Raw genomic sequence first — 12,819 nt, forward strand, 5'->3', positions numbered from 1 at the left:
AGTGTATTCTTTTTTTTTTTAATTTTAAAATTTTGCTTTATAGGAACACGCTCAAGGCATATGGAGGTTCCCAGACTAGGGGTCCAATTGGAGGTGTAGCCTCTGGCCTACGCCAGAGCCACAGCAACGCGGGATCCGAGCCACATCTGCAACCTACACCACAGCTCAGGGCAACACCAGATCCTTAACCTACTGAGCGAGGCCAGGGATCGAACCCGCAACCTCATGGTTCCTAGTGGATTTGTTAACCACTGAGCCATGACGGGAACTCCTGGAAGTGTATCCTTAGAAAAATCAAATAATGCAACTACAGCTCTTTTTTCTTTTTTCTAACATGCATAGAAAATTTGGCTTTGACTGTTAAAGTAATAAAAAGCCAAATTCAAACTTTATAAAATAGCTAAGAAAATTTATTAGCTCAGGGAATTTACTAAATCCAGACAAAGGCGGTAGGTTTCAACCTGAGTTTGGCTATTTCATCATGTGGCAGCTTTATCCTTAGGCTGACTTCCCTCATGATAGCAAAGTGTCTTCTATAACTATAAGACTCACATGCATCCATCACATCAGCCAGAAAGAGAGAGAGAGAGACAGACAGACAGACAGAGATAGAGAGAGAGTGAGAGCACACTTTTCTTCTCCCAACAGAGATCTTTGTATTTATAACTGGACCAATTTAGACCTGTATTAGTATCTATCACTGACAAAGTCAGTTGAGGACCTTATTAGGCTGATTATGTACCTCAATTAGGGTCTACACTTAGAGCTGGAGCTGGGTCTATTCCCATTAAATTCATTAGCTGCCTTAACAATTGCAGATGGCTGGAAATGCACACTAAAGAGTCAATCAATAATGCTCATTATAAAAGCAATATAATATCCCACTCCATTAAATACCACATTTTAAACTCTTCCATTTTCATTCAACATTGTTTCCAGTTTTTTGATATTATGATATTTTAATTTTTGTCTTTTTAGGGCTGCACCCTCAGCATATGGAAGTTCCCAGGCTAGGGATCCAATTGGAACTGCAGCTGCTGGCCTACACCACAGCCACCGCAATGCCGGATCTGAGCCACGTCTTCGACCTACACCCACAGCTCATGGCAATGCCGGATCCTTAACCTGCTAAGCGAGGCCAGGGATCAAACCTTCATCTTCATGGATGCTAGTCAGATTTGTCTGTGCTGAGCCACGACAGGAACCCCAATATTATGATATTTTAAATTGGAATTGCAGACCCACGTGAAGGAAACAGGGTAGTGTAGGGTACAATAAGGAATGTATAGACTTTGGGAAAAGAGAGAATGCATGTCCTGTAGCTTACTGTCACCATGTGAAAATGTAAGCCCACTGTTACCAGATCTTCTGCTTTTTAGAAAGAAGCCTGAAAAGCATGTGAAATCCTCTGTTTTTTAACTTGGCTAATTTTTTATGCACCATGCAGGTCAAACCAAATGTGTTTATGGGTTAGATCTGGATCTAGGCCACCAGTTTCTGTCATGTTATGAATCATGCTAGAACATTTTATAACACTTCCCCTCAAAGTGAGAGAGCTGCAGCCCTTTCATGGATCAGCACTGCTAGCATATACTTAATGCTAAGAAAGTCACAGAGGCGAGAGATGTGAGCAGCACACATTATATGAAGAATGCTTTGTTCGTAGTTCTTTGGCCTGTACTTAGAACTGTTTTCCTGGTTGTGAGGATGAGCTTGTACCAAATCACCTTCACTGTCTCTTATTTAGGTTCTCTTATGACATCTCTTATCCAAGTTCTATTATGAGGACGAGGTCAGGTTTACAGAATGACCCCTGGAGATTAGAGGTGTAACATGTGGCCCTGGAACAGAGCTTTTTTTTTTTTTTTTTTTTTTGTAGCAAGCTGTCACATCAATGATCCTATAGTAGTGACTTAGCTATTATGCTCCACTTTAATAGAATTAACTGGCAACAGCCAATGGTGGATATTATTATTGCTGCCAAAGGCATATGGAACTGAATTTTGGGAACACTAAACTTATTTTGGACTTATGATTTAAACATTTATTTCCTTTTCTGTCAGCTAAGGTTCTTATTGAGTGTAGATAATTACAAGAGTATTGCCCTTTTCCTTTTTTTTTTTTTTCTTCTCTCTTTTTAGAGACACTCCCTCAGCATGTGGAGGTTCCCAGGCCAGAGGTCCAATTGGAGCTGTAGCTGCCGGCCTATGCCACAGCCACAGCCATGTCTGTGACCTACACCATAGATCTCAGCAACGCCGGATCCCTAACCCACTGATGGAGGCCAGGGATTGAACCTGCATCCTCATGGATACTAGTCAGATTGGTTTCCACTGAGCCACGACAGGAACTCCCAAGAGTGTTGCCCTTTTTGCCAGAAAGCTTTTTTCAGTTAGCAGATATCAGAAGGCAGAAACTATGTCTTTTTCATCTGTTGTCTTTCTTATGGTGCCCAGAGTTAAGTTTAATAGTAATTTATTTAGCAGAGGCTTAGAACCTACTTGTTGGCTTATTTATTAATAAATGCAGATGAATTGAGTTATTCTAACCTTAACTTTATTAAATATCAAAAGTTTAGCATTTATTGAGGTCCAGAGCTAGGTAGACTCTCAGGATCTCAGAGGTTAAAGGACTTTCTGGCAAGGTGGGGGAAACACAAAATAGATGTGATATTCTTGATATGTCCTGGCATCTACAGACATTTAAATTAGGAAAAAGGCAGGTGTGTGTGTGCGTGTGTAGAATTTGAGAAGGCTCTTTGGACAAATGACACATTTCTCAGGGTGGCTTTTGGACTTAGGTAGGGAAATGAGTACAGGAGAAATGAAGTGGGACAAAGGGAGAATTTTAAACCAAAGAAGCCATTCTAGAACGGAAACCATTGGACCTGCACTTAACTCTGGCTTCAGTGTATAAAGTTATTCATATGATAACATTTATGGAGTAGTTTCTATGGGTCAGACACTATACTAGGCATGATGGAAGATTAAAAATGAATGAAGCAGGTTCTCAAAGATTCTCTAGTGGGAGAAAATATTGCACAGATTTCCTTAGAGAAAGCTGAATATATTAGGTGACACAAATCTATAGTAACAAAGTGCTAAGGAAATTTGGAAAATTTCCTGGTCATTTCTGGCTGCAGGATCTAGGAAGGAGGATGTTCAGAGTTGAAGGATCAGTAAATACTAGTAGATGAAAACGAGTTGGCTTATTTTTATCTTTAATAGTTTGTACCCCCAATTTATTACCCTAAAGGATAAAAAGGTGCAAATGAGGGTACATTTTCTTCATAAATACATGTTTCCAGTTCCTTACTCGCAGGATATTTTCTTATTCAGTCTCCCTGGAGTCCCACAAAACGAACCAGCAAGGTGGTGCTTCCTAAGTACACAAGACACTGTGAAAGAGGCGAAGACAAGAAACTGGTGAGAAAAGGTAGCATTCTTTAAATTGACTTCTCTGAGGATTACGGGGCATTAAGACTGAAAATATTTGTAAACCAGGCTTTATGAACAAGAACACAACTGCCTTAAACTCAGAATTATCTAAGAGCTCAGTAACTTCTGGGCAGAAACTCAGCCCAGGTCGCTCAGGGCTCGAGCCAGCACGGGCTGGTTCACGCGCGCAGTTATCTCTCCGGAAGGCTCTGAAGCGCGGCGAGCGCCTCTTGCCGCTTTCCAGGTCCCTACCCCTAACAACCCAGGTCTGCCAGCTCTTCCCTCCCCAGCACCAGCGAAATCTCGGCCAGGAGGAGACATGTGTGCGCATGCGCGCCCACCGCCCTGAGCAGAGGAGGTGCTTCTGCCCTCAGGAGCGCGCACGCCGCGCCGAGGGGCCCGGACGCGCGCGCTCCCGACCCTCCTCCTCCTTCTCGGCCCGCCCCCTCCCTCGCCTCTTCCTGCCGGGCGGTCCTCCTCCCCTCCCCACTCCGCTCCCTCCGCCTTACTCCCTCCGCCCTCCTAGGGCTCCGGCGGCTGTGGAGTGAACGGGACGGGCCCGGCCGCAGAGCGCGGGGAGGCGGGTGGGACTCGAGCGCCAGGCAGAGTTGTTCCGGCCCTGTCCGCGGAGACGTGAGGAGGTGAGGCGAGGGCGGCCTCCTAGGGGCCGGTGGGCGGACGGGCGGCCCGGAGCCGCCGGCCCGGCTGGGGGTGTTGTCCCTGGGGCTGAGCCGGAGGAGGATTGTGGTGGGGGCCGGGCCCGGGACGGGATGCGAGAGGACTCGGGAGGAGGGTTTAGGATTGTCGGTCGCTTCCCCGACATCGCCGTTCTCCCGGTGGCCGCCCCCCGCGGCCCGAGCAGGCAGGCGGGCTGGCTGGGTCGGCGCCCCTCACCTGGGGCGGGGTGGTGACGGGTGCTCGCTTTCAGCTGTGCCCTCCTGACATTGTCGCCGCCTCCGCCGCTGCCGCCCACTGCTGCACTGTGGCTGCTGCCGGGTTCGAAGTCCCAGCAGCCCCACGTCCGGGGGGCGAGTGGTTAGGGTATTTTCTTACCCACATTCAGACATGTGTTCTTGACCTGGTCTCGCCCTCGCGCTCCGCCTGTCTCCGCCCGGCGGCACTTTGCTCCACGCCTGCTGTTGATGCTTGTGGTTTTGCAGTCTGGGATGGGCTGCGTCCTGGGCAGATCTCTACCTGCAAGAAATGCCCCGCTTCAAAGTTGACCGCCTGGCCATGTCAAACAACCCCTGTCCAGGTTGTATGTGCTCAGTGTCCTGATAACTGAGTCAAAGTTTCTGAGACTGGGCTAGTACTTTGCACTGGTCGCCAACGGTGCAGGGCTGGGCAGTGCGTCAGCATGTGGAAAGGGGCCACCGGCTAGCAGGAGGTGGCCGGGTGTTAGGGGACTGGTCTGACAGGGTCTGTTTCTGGGTCCAGGTGCTTGTGTATTCTCCTTGTACACTCAGATAGGATTATCTTAGAAATGTACCAAAATTAGATGGTCACTTGCAGACTTGAGGGTTTCATGTAAGTAATGAGAAATGCCATCCTCATTATTGCTAATGGTAAGGAGAACTTTTGCTTGCCTGACAGATTTCAGTGCTGTCTGGAAACTGATTTCAAGGTCTGAATGTTTGGTACTGGAAACTTAAGGGATTTTTAAAAAATACATTTACATTTTCTTGTACATGGCGGGAAGTAGGTAGTTGCCTGTTAGAATTCTGAAAACATAATTATCATGAAAGCCTTCTGACTTTTCTCATGAGTGTTTATGTGTGGCTTCTGTTGCACTTTTGTAGTATATCCAATAGTCTGATGTCAGAAGATACAAACATGAAGTTTGCTTGTGGGCAAATTGGAAGTGGATTTTGTCCATGGAAAATATTGGTGCACAAGTTGCCAGTACTGGAAAACCGGCCTGTGATTCATTATCTCAACAGAGTCTTATGTGAAACTGACAATGAAATTACAAAAGAGAAAGGCCAGATAAATTTAATGTATACATTATCATCATATTATATTAAACACTCACTGGTTGGGGGGGTGAGTTGAGACTCTTGAGTTAGAGTCGTGTCTCTATTGGAGTTCCCTTTGTGGCTCAGTGGTTAACGAATCCGACTGGGAACTATGAGGTTGTGGGTTTGATCCCTGGCCTTGCTCAGTGGGTTAAGGATCCGGCGTTGCCGTGAGCTGTGGTGTAGGTTGCAGATGCGGCTCGGATCCCGCGTTGCTGTGGCTCTGGCGTAGGCCGGTGGCTACAGCTCAGATTCGACCCCTAGCCTGGGAACCTCCATATGCCGCGGGAGCGGCCCAAAAATGACAAAAAGACAGAAAAGAAAAAAAAAAAAGTGTGGTGTCTCTATTAAGCCAGGTAATAATGTGCCCTGATATTACCCACACCAAGTCATGTGGGGAGGAAAGGATGTAGTTGGGCAGTGTTGATATGTGAATGTATTATATAGCCAATATTGTATTCTGGAAAGCTAGAAACAAGGTCCCCAATGTTATTGGGACATGAAGTAAGTGAAGGAATTAACCTTAAAAGGTGTGACTAAGTTTATAACTTTTTTTTTTGGCCTGAGTTATTTGATGGGAATGTTACACATTATAATTACGATGTTCTGATAATTTTTGCTAATTGTTTTGTAATTCAGATCATTTTCTTTTCACTCTATGAGTTGTAATGTTTTTTATTTGAATAACAGAATTTCATTGGGTATGTGAAACGGGTTTTCATGTTTATCAGCTCACCAATTCTAAATTTGTGGCTTCTAAAAACTTATAATTAAAATTTTTTTTGCCTTAACCCAAATTTGAACTTGTTTAATTACTGTATATTCATTTGAACTCAGTTGATTCAGCATTAAAACTGATAGTCCTTTTATCCATTCTTTTGGAGTAGTCAAAACAAGGAATTCTGTTGCGCCAAGTAAAAATAGTATTAGTCGAGGATAGCCAGGCTTCTAGAGGTTAGCTTTGAAGAGAGGAGAAGCTAAGTAGCAAAACTTTTTTTTTGTCTTTTAGTACCACAGCCACGTCAGAAAGAGTTTCCCAGGCTACAGGTTTAATGGGAACTGTAGCCACTGGCCTACGCCAGAGCCACTGGATCTGAGCTGAGTCTGCAACCTACACCACAGCTCACGGCAATGCGGGATTCTTAACCCAATAAGCGAGGGCCGGTATCGAACCTGCATTCTCATGGATGCTAGTTGGGTTTGCTAACCGCTGAGCCACGACGGGAACTCCACAAAATTTTCTTGTATTGAGGGAGAAGAACTGGCTCTACAGTCTAGCTTGCCACTGTCTTGAAGCGGTATAGAGATGATTATGGCTGGATAGAGGGTGTTTGGAGAACGACACAGACACTATAGGCTTTAGGATTCCCAGGCACAAGAGCTTTTTTGCTGTGTCTCACAAGTTTTAATGAGTTACTACATGTATATAACTCTTGCTTTATGTAAATAGATCAGACAGTGGATCTGAGTATGACCAGCAGCCCAAGGCTTGTCCAGTCTCTGGTACGGCATGGACAGCTCCAGATTTTCTTATGGCGATAGTCTTTTGGTGAGCTTTTGCTACCAGCGATCATGGAGGCAAAGTATAGACTTGAGCCTGACTTAGGTAAAACATAAGGAGAGGTTTTTAAGGAGAGGTTTAGTATTGTGAACATGGAGAAAGACATTACTTGCCTTGATTCTCGGCTTTTCAGAGTGGTGAATAAATTTCACTTTATGATCAGTGTTTGAAATTGCATGTAAATATGTGATTAGCAGTGGACCCTAATTAGGAATAGTTAATGGAATTAAGCAGAACTTGTATCTCAACATTCTCTTTTTCATACTTTTTTTACTTTCCATATTGTAGTTGTTCAACAGATAAGATGCCATAACTGTTTGAGTATAGTGAGTTGGTGTTTATGCTGACTCCTTTTTGTCATCTTTTCTTTTCTTTCTTTTTTTTGGTGTAATTTTGGGGGATTTTCCTGGGAAATTTCTAGGTATATATTCACTTGATTTGGAATTATATTTGGAGTAAAATTATTAGTCAGTTTGAAATTCTGAGCCTTCTTGTTTTCTAAATAACCTTAAAAATAGAAAACAAAATTCTTTATAACACTCATGAAAAATCTGGTTACAGACTGTGTTGTTGTGATAGACATAGTACAGCCAAAAATATATTCAAGAAACTTCCCTTCTCCTCACCTAGTTTAGTAAGCTTAAGTAAGAAGAAAATAAGAGTTTTTTTTTTCCATAAAAGCCTGATTTTCCCAGAATATCAAGTCTAACAACTGTTTGCTGTGCTATTTTCCCCCTTGCCTATTCTGAATTCAACAGGTACTATATCTCTCTAGTTTATAGCAAAGACTTAATTTTATTTTTTTAATTTTTTGTCTTTTTAGGGCCACACCTGCGGCAAATGGAGGTTTCCAGGCTAGGGGTCGAATCAGAGCTGTAACCATTGGCCTACACCATAGCCACAGCAACACCAGATCCGAGCCAATTCTGCAACCTACGCCACAGCTTACGGCAATGCCAGATCCTTAACCCGCTGAGCAAGGCCAGGGATCAAACCTGTGTTGCCATGGATGCTAGTCAGATTCATTTCTGCTGAGCCACGATGGTAACTCCCACAACAGTTTTTTTTTTTTTTTTTAAGTTATTAACTCCAAAGACTTAATTTTAGTAGAGGACTCTTAGTAATGGAGATCTTGTTGAGGGTTGCAAGCGTATGCTGGAGAATTTGACAGGGAAACCTCAGGCCTGGAAATTTACTTTTTTATAGTTCTCTTTTTTCTATACCCAGCTTCTTGGTGGAGTGGGGACATGGGCACATGTCAAAATTACCTAGACTTTTTTTTTCATACTGTAGATCCCCCCTCCACAAACCTTTGCTAAATGAACTTGGTAGGAGGGTGTTGCTTTTAGTAGGAGGGTGTTGTAGCCCTCTGTTGTGTGTAACTGAACAAAGGCCAAGAACCTTGACCTTTTGCTGATACTTCCTAAGCCAAACTTCTACTCCCTGTGATTTGCCTTCTGGTGATATCAATAGGCACCTCTGTTACTCTCATTTTTGAAGAGAAATGCAAATTTTGATGGTGAAGAGCTTACATCTGTAACTAAGAGTGAGATTTATTGCATTATGTAGTACACATGGGAGAGAGAATCAGGAGATTGTTTAGCTGAATGTTTATGAACTGTTTTGACTGTGACAGTAAGAAACACATTTTATACCCTGATTCAGTGCGTGTGCACATGTTCGAGCGTGTGCGCGCACACACACACACACGAAATTGAAAGAAAAGTTTGGTGAAACAATACTTATCTTTTCAGGACCTTGCTGGGGCTGGCTTATCATTTGGCTTGCAAGAGGAGTTGTACCTTTCTCTTTCCACCTAGCTGTGCATTCAGTGACTGTCACATTTGTGTCTTGAAATTGCCCCTGGTGGCATTATTTACACCAGGGAAATTGGCAAATGCTACCACTCAGAGCTTTTCTCTTTCCTCTGGTTAGCTAATTGTTATAAAACACATTTACAGCATACCACACCACTGCCTACAACACACTTTGGTATTTTCTAGTCTATTTTGTTAAAAAAAAAAAGTGCTAGGTTTTAACCCCCGAATTGATTTTGCAGCCAGATAATGGATAACAGCCTATAGTTAAAAACTAGTTTTGTCCACCGCCTTCACTTTGCAGATGAACACACTAAAAGATTGAAGTCCAAAGTCATAGAGCTAATAGCAAAGCCAGGTCTGCAGACTCCTAATCTGGAGTTGTTTCTAGTGGACTTCTCTCTTTTCCTAACCCAAGCCATTCATGTAGCTCAATTAGAGTCCATAATATGTGTATTAAACTGTTTGAATAGAGATGAATAGGGCATGGACCTTGGCCCTGAGGCTCTATGCTTATGTGGGGGATTAAATATGGAAACAAAGATAATGTAAGGCAGAAGGTAATGTGTGGTAAAGAGATAATAAGATAAGGTGGTGTGCAAGTTAGAGGAGGGAGAGATTACTTTTAGTTGTAAGAATAAAGGAAGAGGTGACTTTTAAATCAAGCTTTGAAGAATGGATAGGATTTAGACATGTAGAAATTGGACAAATAGTATATATAGAGAAAGGCCTTCCTGGGCCAGGTAATCAAAGGCATAGAAGGAAAGAGCTGAGCAAGAAAGCACCAAATGCTGAAGAGTCTTGAATGCCACCTCTCCCTTCTGCTTTTCACTTTGTCTTTCATTTTTGTTTCTGGAGTCGTCTAGAACTTAACGTTAAATAAGCTTTATATGCTGTGCTCCTGATTAGACTATGACCCAGAGAGCACTTAAGTATCCTTAGAGTAAAAGTTGAGGCAAAAAATATTAGCGTAAGGGAAACAACCTCGAGTTCAGTCCTAAAACTGTTGGGGAAAAAAGGGAAAATATTTTCTTTGCAAGGAGATACCTTTTTGGGCGTGACGGGGGGGAGGGCAAATAGCATCAAATTGGCTGTAGCAGAACAGGAAGCAGTTTTAAAAGTCTTTGAAAAGCACTTTCTAAAATGTGCTTTCTAAATGACTGGATCTTAATCTTCGGAGGCAGGTTTGGTTTAGGCAGAAAGGCAGTTTTTACAGCTTCACAGCTGAGCTGACTAGTCTTCAGAATTTAGGGCAATGAGGAAAGCTATTTCATACCACAGCCAGTTGTGAAGGATTGATAGAGTCTTTACTCAAAGAAGTTCCTTTGATTTTAGCATTTATACTTTGACAGCCTGTATGACTGGGGTGTTTTAAAGTTCTGGATGGAACTTGCTTTGTTCGACAGGGGAATTAGGTGGCTGGAAATGAAGACAAATGACAGTAAGTTGTGTCTGTTAATCACACTGAAGCACTGGTGGTAGTTCTCAAGGTTTTCTGTCTGTTGATGATTTATACTCACTGCTTCTAATTAAAATGATGCACAGTCAATTTGAAGAAGCTTTACTTCTCTTTGACCCACCAGAAGGAAAAAGCCCTTTTAGAATGTTGCCCAGGTAACAACACATACAGAGTGTTGGAAGTATGTGGAAAATTTTGGTAATCTTGGTGATGAAGTTGCTATAGTAAATAACTGCTTGGTTAGTAAAAAAGCTGGGCTACTTCTGGATGATTGACAAAGAATTTTTGGGATGAGCTTTGGTTCCAAAGTAAACATGAATTATATCTTTGCTATACTTTTTTCCTCATGTGTTTAAGCTTCTAATATGTAAAATATATTGTCCTGTTACTAGAGGTTTTCAGTTTCATATGAACTGCTCCACAAGATAGCACACCCCAAATAGCATGATAAGGGCTTTAGATGCAGCATGCCTCAGATGCTTCACACCAGTTGAATGGAGTAGTTAATCATGTTGGCACAGAGATGGGTTTTTTTTTTTTTTTTTTAAAGACATGTCAAGTTTTACACATTGAGTTTGTTAAAGGTCTTCCAGATTTTCTACCATCTTTTTTTGTTTTTTTGGGGGGGGGGGTGTGGTGTGGTACAAAGTGTGATGTTGATATCCTTAACTTAAACTATGCAAACATTTTCTAAAGATACATACATGCACATAGATGTGTATGTTTGTTTGTATGTATGTATGACGTAACACCCACTCACTGGTTTTTGGAATTTGTGGTGAAAATACAGTTCTGCCCAGTAAATGACTAAAAATGAGTGGTCTGGCTCTTTGAAAACTATCATCTGAAATAGTCACAAAGATGAAAGTAATACAAACCCAAAGGGATTTTTTTTTAATTCCAAATTTCCGGGAAAGAAGCACATTTTAAAAGGCAAGTGTAGAATTCATTCATGTGCCAGGGAAGAATTTCTCAACCTTTCCCTACATATTTATACGTACACCCATATTCTGCCCTCATTTTATGCCGTAGGCAAAATTGCAGGGCTTTAAAAAATCAGGCTTGCACCACAGGGGATGCAAGTAACAAACACTATTTTTAGAAAAAAATATAAACTTGTGGTTTTCAGTTTTGAAGGTTTAAGAGACAAGTGACACTAGTTTTTGGTAAACAATGTAGAGTAGTCTGTGCTTCAAGATAAATTTGTCATTTTGAGCCCCCTTGCTAAGAGCATTATATAAATGCAAATGGTTGTTACAGTGGTTATTAGTTTTTTTCCTTGAGTAGTTTCTTTCTCTTTACTAAATTTATCTTGGTATGGCACTTTGAAAAATTTATGTTTTTAATTTAGTGAAAAGCCAGCCATTGAAAGGAGCCCATAAATATATTGGCAGAGTAGTATGCCATTGTGTACATATACCACATCTTCTTAATCCAATCATCCGTCGATGGACATTTAGGTTGTTTCCATATCTTGGCTATTGTGAATAGTGCTGCAGTGAACATGAGGGTGCATGTGTCTTTTTCAAGGAAAGTTTTGTCTGGGTATATGCCCAAGAGTGGGATTGCTGGGTCATATGGTCATTCTATGTATAGTTTTCTGAGGGACCTCCATACTGTTTTCACAATAGAATACTACTCAGCTATAAAAAGGAACAAAATAATGCCATTTGCAGCAACATGGGTGAAACTAGAGACTCTCATACTAAGTGAAGTAAGAAAGAGAAAGACCAATACTGTATGATTTCACTTATATCTGACATCTAATATAGAGCACAGATGAACCTTTCCCCAGAAAAGAAAACCATGAACATGGAGAACAGACTTGTGGTTGCCATTAGGGAGGGGGAAGGAGTGGGATGGACTAGGAACTTGGGGTTAATAGATGCAAACTATTGCCTTTGGAATGGATAAGCAATGGGATTCTGCTGTATAGCACTGGGAACTATGTCTGGTCACTTGTGATGGAGCATGATACTGTGAGAAAAAAGAATGTATACATGTATGCGTGACTGGGTCACCTTGGTGTGCAGCAGAAAACTGACAGAACACTGTAAATCAGCTGTAATGGAAAAAATGAAAATCATTATAAAAAATTTATATTGGCAGATAGTATGGTTTCTTAGTTTGTTTTATAATAATTTTGTTGCTTCAGTGGCTATTTGCCATCAAACCTGGTTCATTTATTATTTTATTTTCACAAAGATCTTCTCTCATGAACTGTGTTCTTTCATTTCAAATCTTTATCTCATATTTGCTCTGCCGTTAGTGGTCAAGTTTGTACTAATGTTTTTACTTGCCTTTGTCTTACTCTTTCTATGAAAAGATGTATTACTGCCTATCAGGTTGGTACTAAATCGCAATTCAGTTAATCCCTTCTTTTCTCCATCTATTTTTTCCCCCTCAGTATTCTAGAATTGACTCTTAACACTGGCCCAAGCTTCCTGATAAAGTTAATGGGAAAAATGAAATTTGATATTATTACTCAAAGCCTAGGACCATCTGTTTGCCAATACTAGTGAACCTATAA

The 12,819-nt window shown here is 41.8% G+C and overlaps 1 protein-coding gene across 4 annotated transcripts in view; it reads left to right on the forward strand.

Annotated features, from left to right (window-relative positions):
• Positions 1-3,944: 3,944 nt before the first annotated feature.
• The window catches only part of RABGAP1L (RAB GTPase activating protein 1 like), a 651,588-nt gene continuing 642,713 nt past the window's right edge, over positions 3,945-12,819 (forward strand). For all 4 annotated transcript variants that reach the window (XM_047753890.1, XM_047753891.1, XM_047753893.1 and 1 more), the window contains exon 1: positions 3,945-4,078. The gene's annotated coding sequence lies outside the window, so the exon portion shown is untranslated. The remainder of the gene's footprint in view (positions 4,079-12,819) is intronic.

Source organism: Phacochoerus africanus, chromosome 11, assembly GCF_016906955.1.
Source record: "Phacochoerus africanus isolate WHEZ1 chromosome 11, ROS_Pafr_v1, whole genome shotgun sequence".
Lineage (NCBI taxonomy): Eukaryota > Metazoa > Chordata > Mammalia > Artiodactyla > Suidae > Phacochoerus > Phacochoerus africanus.